Genomic DNA, 14234 nt, shown 5'->3' with positions numbered 1-14234 from the left:
AGCACAGGATATCTTTCCATTTATTAATATATTCTTCAATTTCCTTTATCAATGTTTCATAGTTTTCATTATAGAGATGCTTCATTTCTTTGGTTAAATTTATTCCTGGTTATTTTGTTTTGTTGTAGCTATTGTAAATGGGATTTCTTTTTCATATATTTTACTGTTGTATATAGAAATACTACTGATTTTTGTACGATTTTGTATTCTGCAACCATAGTGAATTTGTTCATTAGTTCTAACAGTCTCTTGGTGGAGTCTGTAGGGTTTTCTATACAGAAGATAATGTCATCTGCAAACAGGAACACTTTTACTTTCTCCTTTTCAATTTTGATACCCTTTATTTTCTTCTCTTGCCTAACTGCTCTGTCTACGAGCTCCAGTACTATATTAAAAAGAAGTGGTAAAAGTAGGCAACCTTGTCTTCTTCCCAATTTTAAAGAAAAAGCTTTTAACTTTTCCCTGTTCAGTATGTTAACTTTGAGTTTGTCATACATGGCCTTTATTGTGTTGAGATACATTCCTTCTACATATAATTTGTTAAGGATTTTTACCATGAAGTCATGTTAAATTTTATTGAATGCTTTTCCTGTGTCTATGGAGATGATCACATAATTTTTGTACTTCATTTTATTAATGTAATGTAATGCAAATCAATGTTTATTGATTTGCGTATGTTGAGCCATCTTTGCATCCCTAGGATAAATTCCTCTTTAACCTAATGGGTGATCTTTTTGATGTGCTGTTGAATTCACTTTGTTAGTAGTTTGTTGATGTTCGTCAGGGATATTGTCCTGTAGTTTGCTATTTTTGTTATGTGCTTGTCTGGTTTTGATATCATGAGAATTTATTTTATTTTTTACATCTACAGATAAAATTATATATATTTACCATATACAATATGATGTTTTGAAGTATATATACATTACTACATTTGGCTAACATGCATTACCTCACATAGTTATCAACATACATATTTCAAAATAAACACAATCTAAGATGTGTTTTTTAGCAAAACTTATTCCTGCCAAAAGGATTTCAATTAGTATCATTTAAAGATTTTGCTGAGGAACAAATTTTTTCAAACTTAAATGTTGAAAGCAATGAGACTCTTTTATTCTGTAATTTTTTCTTTTTTTTAACCATACCAGACACGTGTTTTATTTAAAAAGAAACAAAATAATATCCTTTAATCAGAAAGTCTGATTAAATTCAATATTAACTCAAACTCAAAAATTTTCTGGAACAGTCAAAAGGGTACATCACAGAAAAGCAGGCAGCTGCTGACAATTCTTTGGTGGAAAAGTAAGTTGCATACTTACCCAAGCTGCCCAAATGATTATCAAGCCACTTTTGTTTTTCAAAAATAGGTTTTAAGATATATCAAAGAAACTATACAATACAAAAATTTAACAATATGACAATACACATAAATAATGTTTAAAATAAGCCTTTAAATCCTAGAAAACTAAAATGGGAAGAACTTACTGAAGTGTAACATACATAAAATAACACCTAATAGCAAGGAAAAATTCTAAACATTTTCCCAATGATTGACTAAGCTTCAGAAGACAGCTTAGAAAATGATTAACATGTAGTTTTCCTTTTTTCCTAGCCAATTCAGTTCTACTTAGATAAATCTGGCTACCAATCAAGACATATATAAATTAATTTTTTTTCTACTCAATTACTACCATTTTTTTCTTTTTCACCTTTCCCTGATTTTCTCTAGTAACACTTTTCCTTTGGTTTGACCAGTTCAACTCAAACAGTTTAGTACCTAAAATGAGTATCAACTCTTATTGGAATAGCACCTGGGAAATGCCATTCTAGAAAACGCAAATGTTTAACCGAGGTGCTTGACATAAAGTTAAGCATCCATTCTCAACATGACAATGTCTCCCATGTTAATCACTAGGTTAATGGCTGCTCTTGGCTAGATTACATGACCCTGCATAATACTGTAATGCTCCCTGGTGAGGTACTGCAGAGCTATGTGCACAAACACCTACTCATTTAAGCATTCAATAAATAGAAAGCATTGTTTTAAACCACTGCAGTAGAATAAATTAAAAATAATGCATTTCTATTGGCCTGCTTTGCTTCTTGAGCTGGCTTGGAGTGCTGTTTGTGACATAGAAGACACAATAGTTAATTAGTGGCAACTCCAAGCTCTTTAGACTTCAACACTTCTCGTTCTTCATGCCTCAGCACTTTTTTTGCGGTAATAATGGTTCTTCATTAGCATCACCACTGTTATGGGGCCAACACCTCCAGGAACTGGAGTGATATAACCAGCTTTTTGTCTGACTCCTTCAAAATCCACATCTCCAACTAACTTGGGTTTGCAGTTACGGGATCTTGAACTCTATTTATTCCCACATTAACGATGGCTGCTCCTTCCTTGATCATATCTGCTGTGATGAGATTTGGAATGCCTGCAGCAGATATTACAATATCTGCAAGAATGGTATGTTTCTTCAGCTGCTCTTTGGGAGTGTATCCATGAGATATTGTAACAGTAGCATCACCTCTGGGACCTTCATGCTCCCCATCTGTGTGCAGTAACATTGCAATTGGCATTTCAACATTTTTTGACCTTCCAGCCACAACCATATTCTTCCCTAGGGTGGGAATGCCAATTTGCTTAATTATTTCCCACACACCCCATGGGGTAGCCAGTAACGTGGAATACTGGTTCAAACACATTCGCCCTACATTAATTACATGAAAGTCATCGACATCCTTGTCTGGAGAAAGGCATTACAGGTCTTTCTATCATCAATATGCTCTGGAAGAGGCAGCTGAATAAGACCATCTACATTATTATTCAGTTTGTTGATTAAATTCAACAATTTTCCTCTGAAATTGAAGCTGGTTTCATAATCGTCTCACCGTTGATTCCCACATCTACAGCTACTCTGGTTTTGTTGAGGACATGAGTTACTTGCAGGATTCTCGCTGACCAGGATCATGCTCAGGTGTGGCCATTTGTTACCTGAGGCCACCCACTCCTCCACCTCCTGCCACACTTCCTGCTTGATCTGCTGGGCCAGTTTCCTTCCAGAAATGACAACAGCTTCATTTTGAACTGCCCCGAGGTGGAAGGGGTGAGGGCAGAGGGAGCAGCGCTGACATGAGGAAGTGGCAGCCATAGCCCAGGCGGTGACCTCACCAGGAGGACTATTGTGTAATTTTCTATCAGATCTTCAAAGTATTTTTATTCTCTTTCTTGTATTTTAGTAGTTACAAATATTTTCTTGGTCATTACTGATTTTTATTCCCTATATTGTGGTGGAAATGTTTATTCTTATATATGGATTTTTGCATTTTCAGGTTAAAATCTTACTTGGTGAAATCTCATTTTTTTTTTCCAGAGTTAAGCACAAAAGGGGAAAGATCAGTCTATAATAGAACGATGTAGTGAAACCTTAGCAGAAAAATATCTGGCAGTAGAAACAGAGGTGCCTCTCTGAGAGCTAAAGGTTATGTTTTCACCCTAAGCTATCTATTCTCCATCACTAATGAAGTCGAAAAAGAACTTTTTTAAAGTACTTGCTATGTATTTCAAATCAAATTATGTATATCTACATTAGTAAACATAGGCACATATAATATACAGATAAGTTACTTTAATACTTCCTTGCTATTGGAATATTGATTCAATGCATAATTTAATGGTGTAATAAGATCTTAAATAGAAAATGTCCCTGTCTGACAGCTTTGAAGAGAGTGGTGGTTCTCCCAGCACACAGCTGGAGATCTGAGAACAGGCAGACTGCCTCCTCAAGTGGGTCCCTGACCCCCGAGCAGCCTAACTGGGAGGCACCCCCAAGTAGGGGCAGACTGACACCTCACACGGCCAGGTACTCCTCTGAGACAAAACTTCCAGAGGAATGATCAGGCAGCAGCATTTGTGGTTCACAAAAAATCCACTGTTCTGCAGCCACCACTGCTGACACCCAGGCAAACAGGGTCTGGAGTGGACCTCTAGCAAACTCTAACAGACCTGCAGCTGAGGGTCCTTTCTGTTAGAAGGAAAACTAACAAACAGAAAGGACATCCACACCAAAAACCCATCTGTACATCACCATAATCAAAGAACAAAAGTAGATAAAACCACAAAGATGGGGAAAAAACAGAGCAGCAAAACTGGAAACTCTAAAAAGTAGAGTGCCTCTCCTCCTCTGAAGGAATGCAGTTCCTCACCAGCAACGGAACAAAGCTGGAAGGAGAATGACTTTGACGAGTTGAGAGAAGAAGGCTTCAGACGATCAAACTACTCTGAGCCATAGGAGGAAATTCAAGCCAAAGGCAAAGAAGTTAAAAACTTTGAAAAAGAATTAGACGAATGTATAACTAGAATAACCAATACAGAGAAGTGCTTAAAGGAGCTGATGGAGCTGAAAGCCAAAGCTCGAGAACTATGTGAAGAATGCAGAAGGCTCAGGAGCAGATGCGATCAACTGGAAGAAGGGGTATCAGCGATGAAGATGAAATAAAGCAAGAAGGGAAGTCTAGAGAAAAAAGAATAAAAAGAAATGAACAAAGCCTCCAAGAAATATGGGACTATGTGAAAAGACCAAATCTATGTCTGATTGGTGTACCTGAAAGTGACAGGGAGAATGGAACCAAGTTGGAAAACACTCTACAGGATATTATCCAAGAGAACTTCCCCAATCTAGCAAGGCAGGCCAACATTCAGATTCAGGAAATACAGAGAACACCACAAAGATACTCCTCAAGAAGAGCAACTCCAAGACACATAATTGTCAGATTCACCAAAGTTGAAATGAAGGAAAAAATGTTAAGAGCAGCCAGAGAGAAAGGTTGGGTTACCCACAAAGGGAAGCCCATCAGACTAACAGCAGATCTCTCGGCAGAAACTCTACAAGCCAGAAGAGAGTGGGGGCCAATATTCAACATTCTTTTTTTTTTTTTTTTTTTTTTTTTTTTTGAGACGGAGTCTCGCTCTGTCGCCCAGGCTGGAGTGCAGTGGCGCAATCTCGACTCACTGCAAGCTCCACCTCCCGGGTTCATGCCATTCTCCTGCCTCAGCCTCTCCGAGTAGCTGGGACTATATGCGCCGGCCACCACGCCTGGCTAATTTTTTTGTATTTTTAGTAGAGACAGGTTTTCACCATGGTCTCGATCTCCTGACCTCGTGATCTGCCCGCTTTGGCCTCCCAAAGTGCTGGGATTACAAGCGTGAGCCACTGCACCCGGCCTTCAACATTCTTAAAGAAAAGAACTTTCAATCCAGAATTTCATATCCAGCCAAACTAAGCTTCATAAGTGAAAGAGAAATAAAATACTTTACAGACAAGCAAATGCTGAGAGATTTTGTCACCACCAGGCCTGCCCTAAAAGAGCTCCTGAAGGAAGCACTAAACATGGAAAGGAACAACCAGTACCAGCCACTGCAAAATCATGCCAAATTGTAAAGACCATCAAGGCTAGGAAGAAACTGCATCAACTAACGAGCAAAATAACCAGCTAACATCATAATGACAGGATCAAATTCACACATAACAATATTAACTTTAAATGTAAATGGACTAAATGCTCCAATTAAAAGACAGAGACTGGCAAATTGGATAAAGAGTCAAGACCCATCAGTGTGCTGTATTCAGGAAACCCATCTCACGTGCAGACACACACATAGGCTCAAAATAAAAAGATGGAAGAAGATCTACCAAGCAAATGGAAAACAAAAAAAGGCAGGGGTTGCAATCCTAGTCTCTGATAAAACAGACTTTAAACCAACAAAGATCAAAAGAGACAAAGAAGGCCATTACATAATGGTAAAGGGATCAATTCAACAAGAAGAGCTAACTATCCTAAACATATATGCATTCAATACAGGAGCACCAAGATTTATAAAGCAAGTCCTTAGAGACCTACAAAGAGACTTAGACTCCCAAACAATAATAATGGGAGACTTTAACAGCCCACTGTCAACATTAGACAGATCAACCAGACAGAAAGTTAACAAGGATACCCAGGAATTGAACTCAGCTCTGCACCAAGTTGACCTAATAGACATCTACAGAACTCTCCACCCCAAATCAACAGAATGTACGTTTTTTTTCAGCACCACACCATACCTATTCCAAAATTGACCACATAGTTGGAAGTAAAGCTCTCCTCAGCAAATGTAAAAGAACACAAATTATAACAAACTGTCTCTCAGACCACAGTGCAATCAAACTAGAACTCAGGATTAAGAAACTAACTTAAAACTGCTGAACTACATGGAAACTGAACAACCTGCTCCTGAATAACTACCGGGTACATAACGAAATGAAGGCAGAAATAAAGATGTTCTTTGAAACCAACGAGAACAAAGACACAACATACCAGAATCTCTGGGACACATTCAAAGCAGTGTGTAGAGGGAAATTTATAGCACTAAATGCCCACAAGAGAAAGAAGGAAAGATCCAAAATTGACACCCTAACATCACAATTAAAAGAACTAGAAAAGCAAGAGCAAACACATTCAAAAGCTAGCAGAAGGCAAGAAATAACTAAAATCTGAGCAGAACTGAAGGAAATAGAGACACAGAAAACCCTTCAAAAAATTAATGAATCCAGAAGCTGGTTTTTTGAAAAGATCAACAAAATTGATAGACCACTAGCAAGACTAATAAAGAAGAAAAGAGAGAAGAATCAAATAGATGCAATAAAAAATGAAAAAGGGGATATCATCACCGATCCCACAGAAATACAATCTACCATCAGAGAATACTACAAACACCTTTACACAAATAAACTAGAAAATCTAGAAGAAATGGATAAATTCCTCGACACATACACCCTCCCAAGACTAAACCACGAAGAAGTTGAATCTCTGAATAGACCAATAATAGGCTCTGAAATTGTGGCAATAATCAATAGCTTACCAACCAAAAAAAGTCCAGGACCTGATGGATTCACAGCCGAATTCTACCAGAGGTACAAGGAGGAACTGTTACCATTCCTTCTGAAACCATTCCAATCAATAGAAAAAGAGGGAATCCTCCCTAACTCATTTTATGAGGCCAGCATCATCCTGATACCAAAGCTGGGCAGAGACACAACCAAAAAAGAGAATTTTAGACCGATATCCTTGATGAACATTGATGCAAAAATCCTCAATAAAATACTGGCAAACCGAATCCAGCAGCACATCAAAAAGCTTATCCGCCATGATCAAGTGGGCTTCATCCCTGGGAGGCAAGGCTGGTTCAACATACGCAAATCAATAAATGTAATCCAGCATATAAACAGAACCAAAGACAAAAACCACACGATTATCTCAATAGATGCAGAAAAGGCCTTTGACAAAATTCAACAACCCTTTGTGCTAAAAACTCTCAATAAATTAGGTATTGATGGGACATATCTCAAAATAATAAGAGCTATCTATGACAAACCCACAGCCAATATCATACTGAATGGGCAAAAACTGGAAGCATTCCCTTTGAAAACTGGCACAAGACAGGGATGCCCTCTTTCACCACTCCTATTCAACATAGTGTTGGAAGTTCTGGCCAGGGCAATTAGGCAGGAGAAGGAAATAAAGGGTATTCGATTAGGAAAAGAGGAAGTCAAATTGTCCCTGTTTGCAGATGACATGATTGTATATCTAGAAAACCCCATTGTCTCAGCCCAAAATCTCCTTAAGCTGATAAGCAACTTCAGCAAAGTCTCAGGATACAAAATCAATGTACAAAAATCACAAGCTTTCTTATACACAAATAACATCTTATACACAAATAACAGACAAACAGAGAGCCAAATCATGAATGAATTCCCATTCACAATTACTTCAAAGAGAACAAAATACCTAGGAATCCAACTTACAAGGGACGTGAAGGACCTCTTCAAGGAGAACTACAAACCACTGATCAATGAAATAAAAGAGGATACAAACAAATGGAAGAACATTCTATGCTTATGGGTTGGAAGAATCAATATCGTGAAAATGGCCATACTGCCCAAGGTAATTTATAGATTCAATGCCATCCTCATCAAGCTACCAATGACTTTCTTCACAGAATTGGAAAAAACTACTTTAAAGTTCATATGGAACCAAAAAGGAGCCCGCATCACCAAGTCAATCCTAAGCCAAAAGAACAAAGCTGGAGGCATCATGCTACCTGACTTCAAACTATACTACAAGCCTACAGTAACCAAAACAGCATGGTACTGGTACCAAAACAGAGATATAGATCAATGGAACAGAACAAAGCCCGCAGAAATAACGCCACATATCTACAACTATCTGATCTTTGACAAACCTGACAAAAACAAGCAATGGGGAAAGGATTCCCTATTTAATAAATGGTGCTGGGAAAACTGGCTAGCCATATGTAGAAAGGTGAAACTGGATCCCTTCCTTACACCTTACACAAAAATTAATTCAAGATGGATTAAAGACTTACATGTTATACCTAAAACCATAAAAACCCTAGAAGAAAACCTAGGCATTACCATTCAGGACATAGGCATGGGCAAGGACTTCATGTCTAAAACACCAAAAGCAATGGCAACAAAAGCCAAAATTGATGAACGGGATCTAATTAAACTAAAGAGCTTCTGCACAGCAAAAGAAACTACCATCAGAGTGAACAGGCAACCTACACAATGGGAGAAAATTTTCACAACCTACTCATCTGACAAAGGGCTAATATCCAGAATCTACAATGAATTCAAACAAATTTACAAGAAAAAAACAAACAACCCCATCAACAAGTGGGCAAAGGACATGAACAGACACTTCTCAAAAGAAGACATTTATGCAGCCAAAAAACACATGCAAAAATGCTCATCATCACTGGCCATCAGAGGAATGCAAATCAAAACTACAATGAGATACCATCTCACACCAGTTAGAATGGCCATTATTAAAAAATCAGGAAACAACCGGTGCTGGAGAGGATGTGGAGAAATAGGAACACTTTTACATTGTTGGTGGGACTGTAAACTAGTTCAACCATTGTGGAAGTCAGTGTGGCGATTCCTCAGGGATCTAGAACTAGAAATACCATTTGACCCAGCCATCCCATTACTGGCTATATACCCAAAGGACTATAAATCATGCTGCTATAAAGACACATGCACACGTATGTTTATTGTGGCACTATTCACAATAGCAAAGAGTTGGAACCAACCCAAATGTCCAACAACGATAGACTGGATTAAGGAAATGTGGCATATATACACCATGGAATACTATGCAGGCATAAAAAATGATGAGTTCGTGTCCTTTGTAGGGACATGGATGAAACTGGAAACCATCATTCTCAGTAAACTATCGCAAGGTCAAAAAACCAAACACCGCATGTTCTCACTCATAGGTGGGAATTGAACAATGAGAACACATAGACACAGGAAGGGGAACATCACACTCAGGGGACTGTTGTGGGGTGAGGGGAGAGGGGAGGGATAGCATTAGGAGATACACCTAATGCTAAATGACGAGTTAATGGGTGCAGCACACCAACATGGCACATGGATACATATGTAACAAACCTGCACACTGTGCACATGTACCCTAAAACTTAAAGTACAATAATAAAAAAAAAAGCTTATAAAGATATAAAGAAAGATAAAAAAATTATAGTACCAATATTAATTTCCTATCATTGTTATGTAGTTACATAAAAAAAAAAGATCTTAAACAGTTTTGTCTCCTTTTTCCCGGATCCATTCTCTTATAGTGAAACTAGAAAAACAGGACTTTCAGGACTTCCCCATCTCCATTCATCCATCCACTTTAAATTTTTAATTTAATAATATTTTTAGTATTATTTATTCATGAATTCATTTATTTAACAAATATTTCTTATTTTCTCCTGCCTGATACTATGCTTATTTCTGGTGATACAATAAGGAGAAACAGAGAATCCCTGTCTTCATGGAACTTAGAATCTATATAGGGAGACAGATGTTGTGATTATCACTTAATCATAACCCATGTTATATTGTGATTAATAGTACAGAGGTGTTTGGTGGTTTGGTTGAGGAATCTGAAGTAGAACTGAGATGAATGGAAGTTAGTAAGGGAAAGAGATAAGACAAGCACGTAAAAAGCTGTGTGGTGAAAAGGTTAGAGGTATGAGAACAGCAAGGCTGAAGCAGCGCAAGAAGTGTGGCAGACAATGAGGATAAAAAGGTTGGGAGACTTCAAACCAGACAGGGCCTTACTAGCTACATTGTTTTTCAAGGTTTTTGTCCAACTGTTTTCCTCTTGATCCCATATAATAATGGAAAAACATTGAGGCAGTAGGCAATGCAGAAACATTGCTTGACTTGTATTTTGAGGAGATCACTTAACTGCACTTTTGGGAATACTGGAGAGACACTGAAGAGTTTATGGGAGAAGTAGTTCATGGGAGAGATGATGGTATTTTTGACCAGGGTTATTACGGTGGAGAAACAAAGAAATGACTGGAATTAAGAGGTTAGTATTAGTAGGGAAAAATTGACTTTGCTGGTGAATTGGAAAGGGTGGTGAGGGAAAAAAAATGGTCGAAGATAACTGCTACTTAGATGGACAGTTATGCATGTTAAAATATGTTACACTAAAAAGGGGGAATACGATTGTCATAAGTTTGGTTTTGAATGTCTAAATGTACGTAAGTGTTATCAGCAATCCAAGAGGAGATGGCAAGTAGGCAGTTAGATGTGTCTTGAATTAGAAATATAAATTTGAGTTATGTGCATACAGAAGAAAATGAATCTTCATGTGTTAAATGAGATTGATCAGGGGAAAAAATATACAATGAGAAGGAGGCTCAGGAGCTACCCTTGATTAACTCTTGGTAGCATTTATGTAATGGGAGATTCCACATAAAATTCCATGTTCCTAGCTTCTCTTGAAAACCAGAAGCTATGACCATATTGATCTGGTATTCTAACTGAACCACAGGTGGCCAAAGAGGAGAAGCAGCTAACCTCCCTTAGATGCAGCATGCATTTTGCAGTTATTCACAATATCCACCACTCCCTACTCTCCATCACCTCTCTGGGTGAGCTGCCATTTGTTGTCACAACTTGTGTTGTTGTTTTCCAAAAGCCCAGTTCCATTACCTGTCTGCCCTCTTGCATGTATTCAGATTTGTGGGGTCTGCATAGACTTTAAATTCTTCTAAAGTCTAGGAGGCGATAAATACCTGTAAGCATACACTTATTGTATGCTGCGATAAGAACTCAAGTAGACACATACTGAAAGTCCCCGGGTAACAGAGGAGGGAGTCAATTGCTCTGCCTGGAAAAATAGAGGAAACCTAAGGAGGAGCGGTGTATTTTTCTCCAGCCCTGAACGACATCTAAGATTACTTTTTGTCGGTTTTATTTTGCTTTATCTTGAGAGAAATGGGAATAAAATTCTGAGAAAATAGAATTTTATAAAGTCGTAGATGTTTCCTGGGAGTCAATTAAAAATTTGCTGTATGGGAGAAGAGAGACCAAATTTGGGAAGAAGGTCAAGATGGATTCTGAGAGATAATTTATGACAGGATGAAACAGAAATTCCATCCTTTAAGCACTAGAGAGCAATGGGGAAAAAATAAAGTTGTGAAGTGACTCTCTGACGGGTAATCTTAGCCCTGTTATATCTGTTTACAAGATAAGGATGCATCTTCCATGTTTTTAATCACTTTATAGAGCCACCCACCTACTTTGTGTGTTAAACACAAACTTGCTTCAGTTCAGATACCAATAATTTGTTCCACAGTTTTTGTCTTGATTCTTAGAAGCAGACTATTCATGTGGAACAGAACTTTCGTTAATCTAAAGGCCATTTAGTCATTCAAACCAATAAACTTTCTTCTCCAGTTTAACTTCCAAGTTCAAAATTTTTTAGCCTCTAGAAACCAAATCTTTTCTATTTATCCAAACATCTACTCAAATAATTAAAAAAATTAAATTATTTAATAATTATATTGTAAGAGTACATATTTAATATTTATAAAATAATTTATTTCTGTGAGATAATCAATATTTCTCCTAATTAACAAATTAAAATTCTAAGTAATTCAAAAACATTAGGCCCATTAACATATATCATTATCTATTTTATTAAGACAAACTAATTTTAGCTTCTAAAAATAAGATGTAGACATTGATAGAATGGGAAAATAAAATGTAAGAGCACAAGGGCAAATGCCAGTTTTTGAATTATATATAGTGATGATTCATGGGCAGAACCATAAATCTTAAATAATAGACCACATTTATCTTGAGAGATTGTCACGAGCATATGGAACCTTCAGGTGTTGCAGTGACTAATGACTACTCGTAGACCGGAGTGAAATCCCAGGTTAATGCCTAGGTTCACGTATGTGCGTACACGATGGAAACTGTATCATTAGAGCTTTTTGGTTTACTTTTTTTTTTTTTTTTCACTAATTTGTAAGCTCCAGAAGAGAGAAAACTAGTGCTGAATAAATCAGATATTAAGTGATACATTTATTTAAAAGATATGTTTTCCAAAAAATAGAATGGCCATGTTCCAAATTACAAGCCTGTGTGTATATGCCTCTGTGTGTGTGTATGTGTGTTTGTTTAAACAAACACATTTGTGCGTGTTTAAATGTACAGACAATAACCCTAGTAGTCTCTCATGCCATTGTGGACATTTGAACCAGTTTTTTCGTGGTAGTTTATTTTTAACATACAGAGGGGTTTTTTTAAGGAATGCTTAACAAAATGAAGCTGGCTGGGTAAATAGAGAAAACTACACAGGAAGATATAATCTGACACAATATCTCCAGATTTGAGCTGGATGGCTAAGAGTTTAATTTTAGATATTAAACATAGAAGGTGAGGCCTAATATGGAGGTGCCGCTAATGAATTTTGAGGAAGAGAACTAATTAAAATCCTTCCATCTCTGTAGTGCTCCTACATGGCTAGCACAGAGAGCCCACATTTAAAAGCTGATGGAGTATTTTTTCCTTCAGGAAGTGAGCTATAGGGTATATATTGACTGCCTGAAACAACAGTGCTCAAACCAGAGTGAAAGGAAAAAAAATCCCTGCTCAGAAGCAAGAGAGGAGAACCAACAATGTGTGAAGATCCCTGCTGTGCTTTTCTGTTCTCTGTGAAACTGAACGTATAGAAAGCCGCCTGGTTTTTGTTTCATCAACTCCACTGGATCCCTCTTGCACAAAGCTTTCAATATCAGGACAGCCTTGGGGGACTTCACTTATAACAATTCCTTCAGGATCACTCTTCTTGCTAAACCAGTCAGGTTATTTTTAGGTCTTAAGAGCAAGGGTTCCAGGTGAGGAACAAAACAGACTGAAGGGTAGGACTGTGGGAAGATTTCAGATTCAGCCACTGAAAGCCCAATAAATAGAGGCAATTATGTACAACCCCTCCTATATTTACTTTAACTATAGTTTTATGCATTTTACTTAAAAATAGAATAAATCTTCTGGAGTAGTTTTGTATGCAGAAAAAGAGGACAAATTTAGAAAACAATGACCCCCAACCCCACCAAAAAAAAAAAAAAAAAAAAGCCAAGATATTGTAGTGGGTTGTAAGCCTCACATCTATCAAATTTAATTTTTTCTCCTAAGAGGAAGTCAGACAGTTCTGACAGCCTAAGCCTAGATTATCTTTGGCCTTAGACCGTATTCTTCTATGTGTCTGCAGTTTGATTCTTGTTGATTTATCCCAGGGGTTTTTTCCAGATGAATAATTAATTGGAGTCCATGTCAATTTTCTATGGTCATTGAGTACTGTCAAAACCTTCCTAGAATACAACTTATGATTTGTAAAATGCGAATTGTTACATATTCTATTTTCCTTGCAATTTTAGGTTGTCTATATTCATGTGAGATTTGTCATTAAAAACTCAGTTAGTTATCTAAGTATAATCCCTAATACACTTTCCTTGTTCAAACCTCTTTTTTATCACTTCAGTACCTCAGGAAACTTGTATTGTAGCTTGAACAGTTTGGATTTTATTATTTTACTATGATTCAGTAACCACTTAGCACCTATGATACATTAGATTGTAAAAATATGTAGCTATTGTCTGCTTTTATAAAATTTAAAATTTTTATTTGATGGATACATTCTAGGAATTTTTTTTTTTTTTAAACTGGGAAACAGTGACATAGTTTGGCTTTGTGTCTCCACCCAAATCTTATCTTGAACTGTAATCCCCAGGAGTTGAGGGAGGAACCTGATGGGAGGTGATTGGATTATGGGGGCGGTTTCCCCCATGCTATTCTTGT

General features: G+C 37.2%; 1 pseudogene; it reads right to left on the bottom strand.

The window, feature by feature from the left end:
* Positions 1-1964: 1964 nt before the first annotated feature.
* Positions 1965-3155, bottom strand: LOC129485400 (bifunctional methylenetetrahydrofolate dehydrogenase/cyclohydrolase, mitochondrial-like; annotated as a pseudogene).
* Positions 3156-14234: the final 11079 nt, after the last annotated feature.

Source organism: Symphalangus syndactylus, chromosome 6, assembly GCF_028878055.3.
Source record: "Symphalangus syndactylus isolate Jambi chromosome 6, NHGRI_mSymSyn1-v2.1_pri, whole genome shotgun sequence".
NCBI lineage: Eukaryota > Metazoa > Chordata > Mammalia > Primates > Hylobatidae > Symphalangus > Symphalangus syndactylus.
The sequence above is the reverse complement of the archived record's forward strand: the minus strand, read 5'-3'. Positions and strand labels throughout refer to the sequence as shown.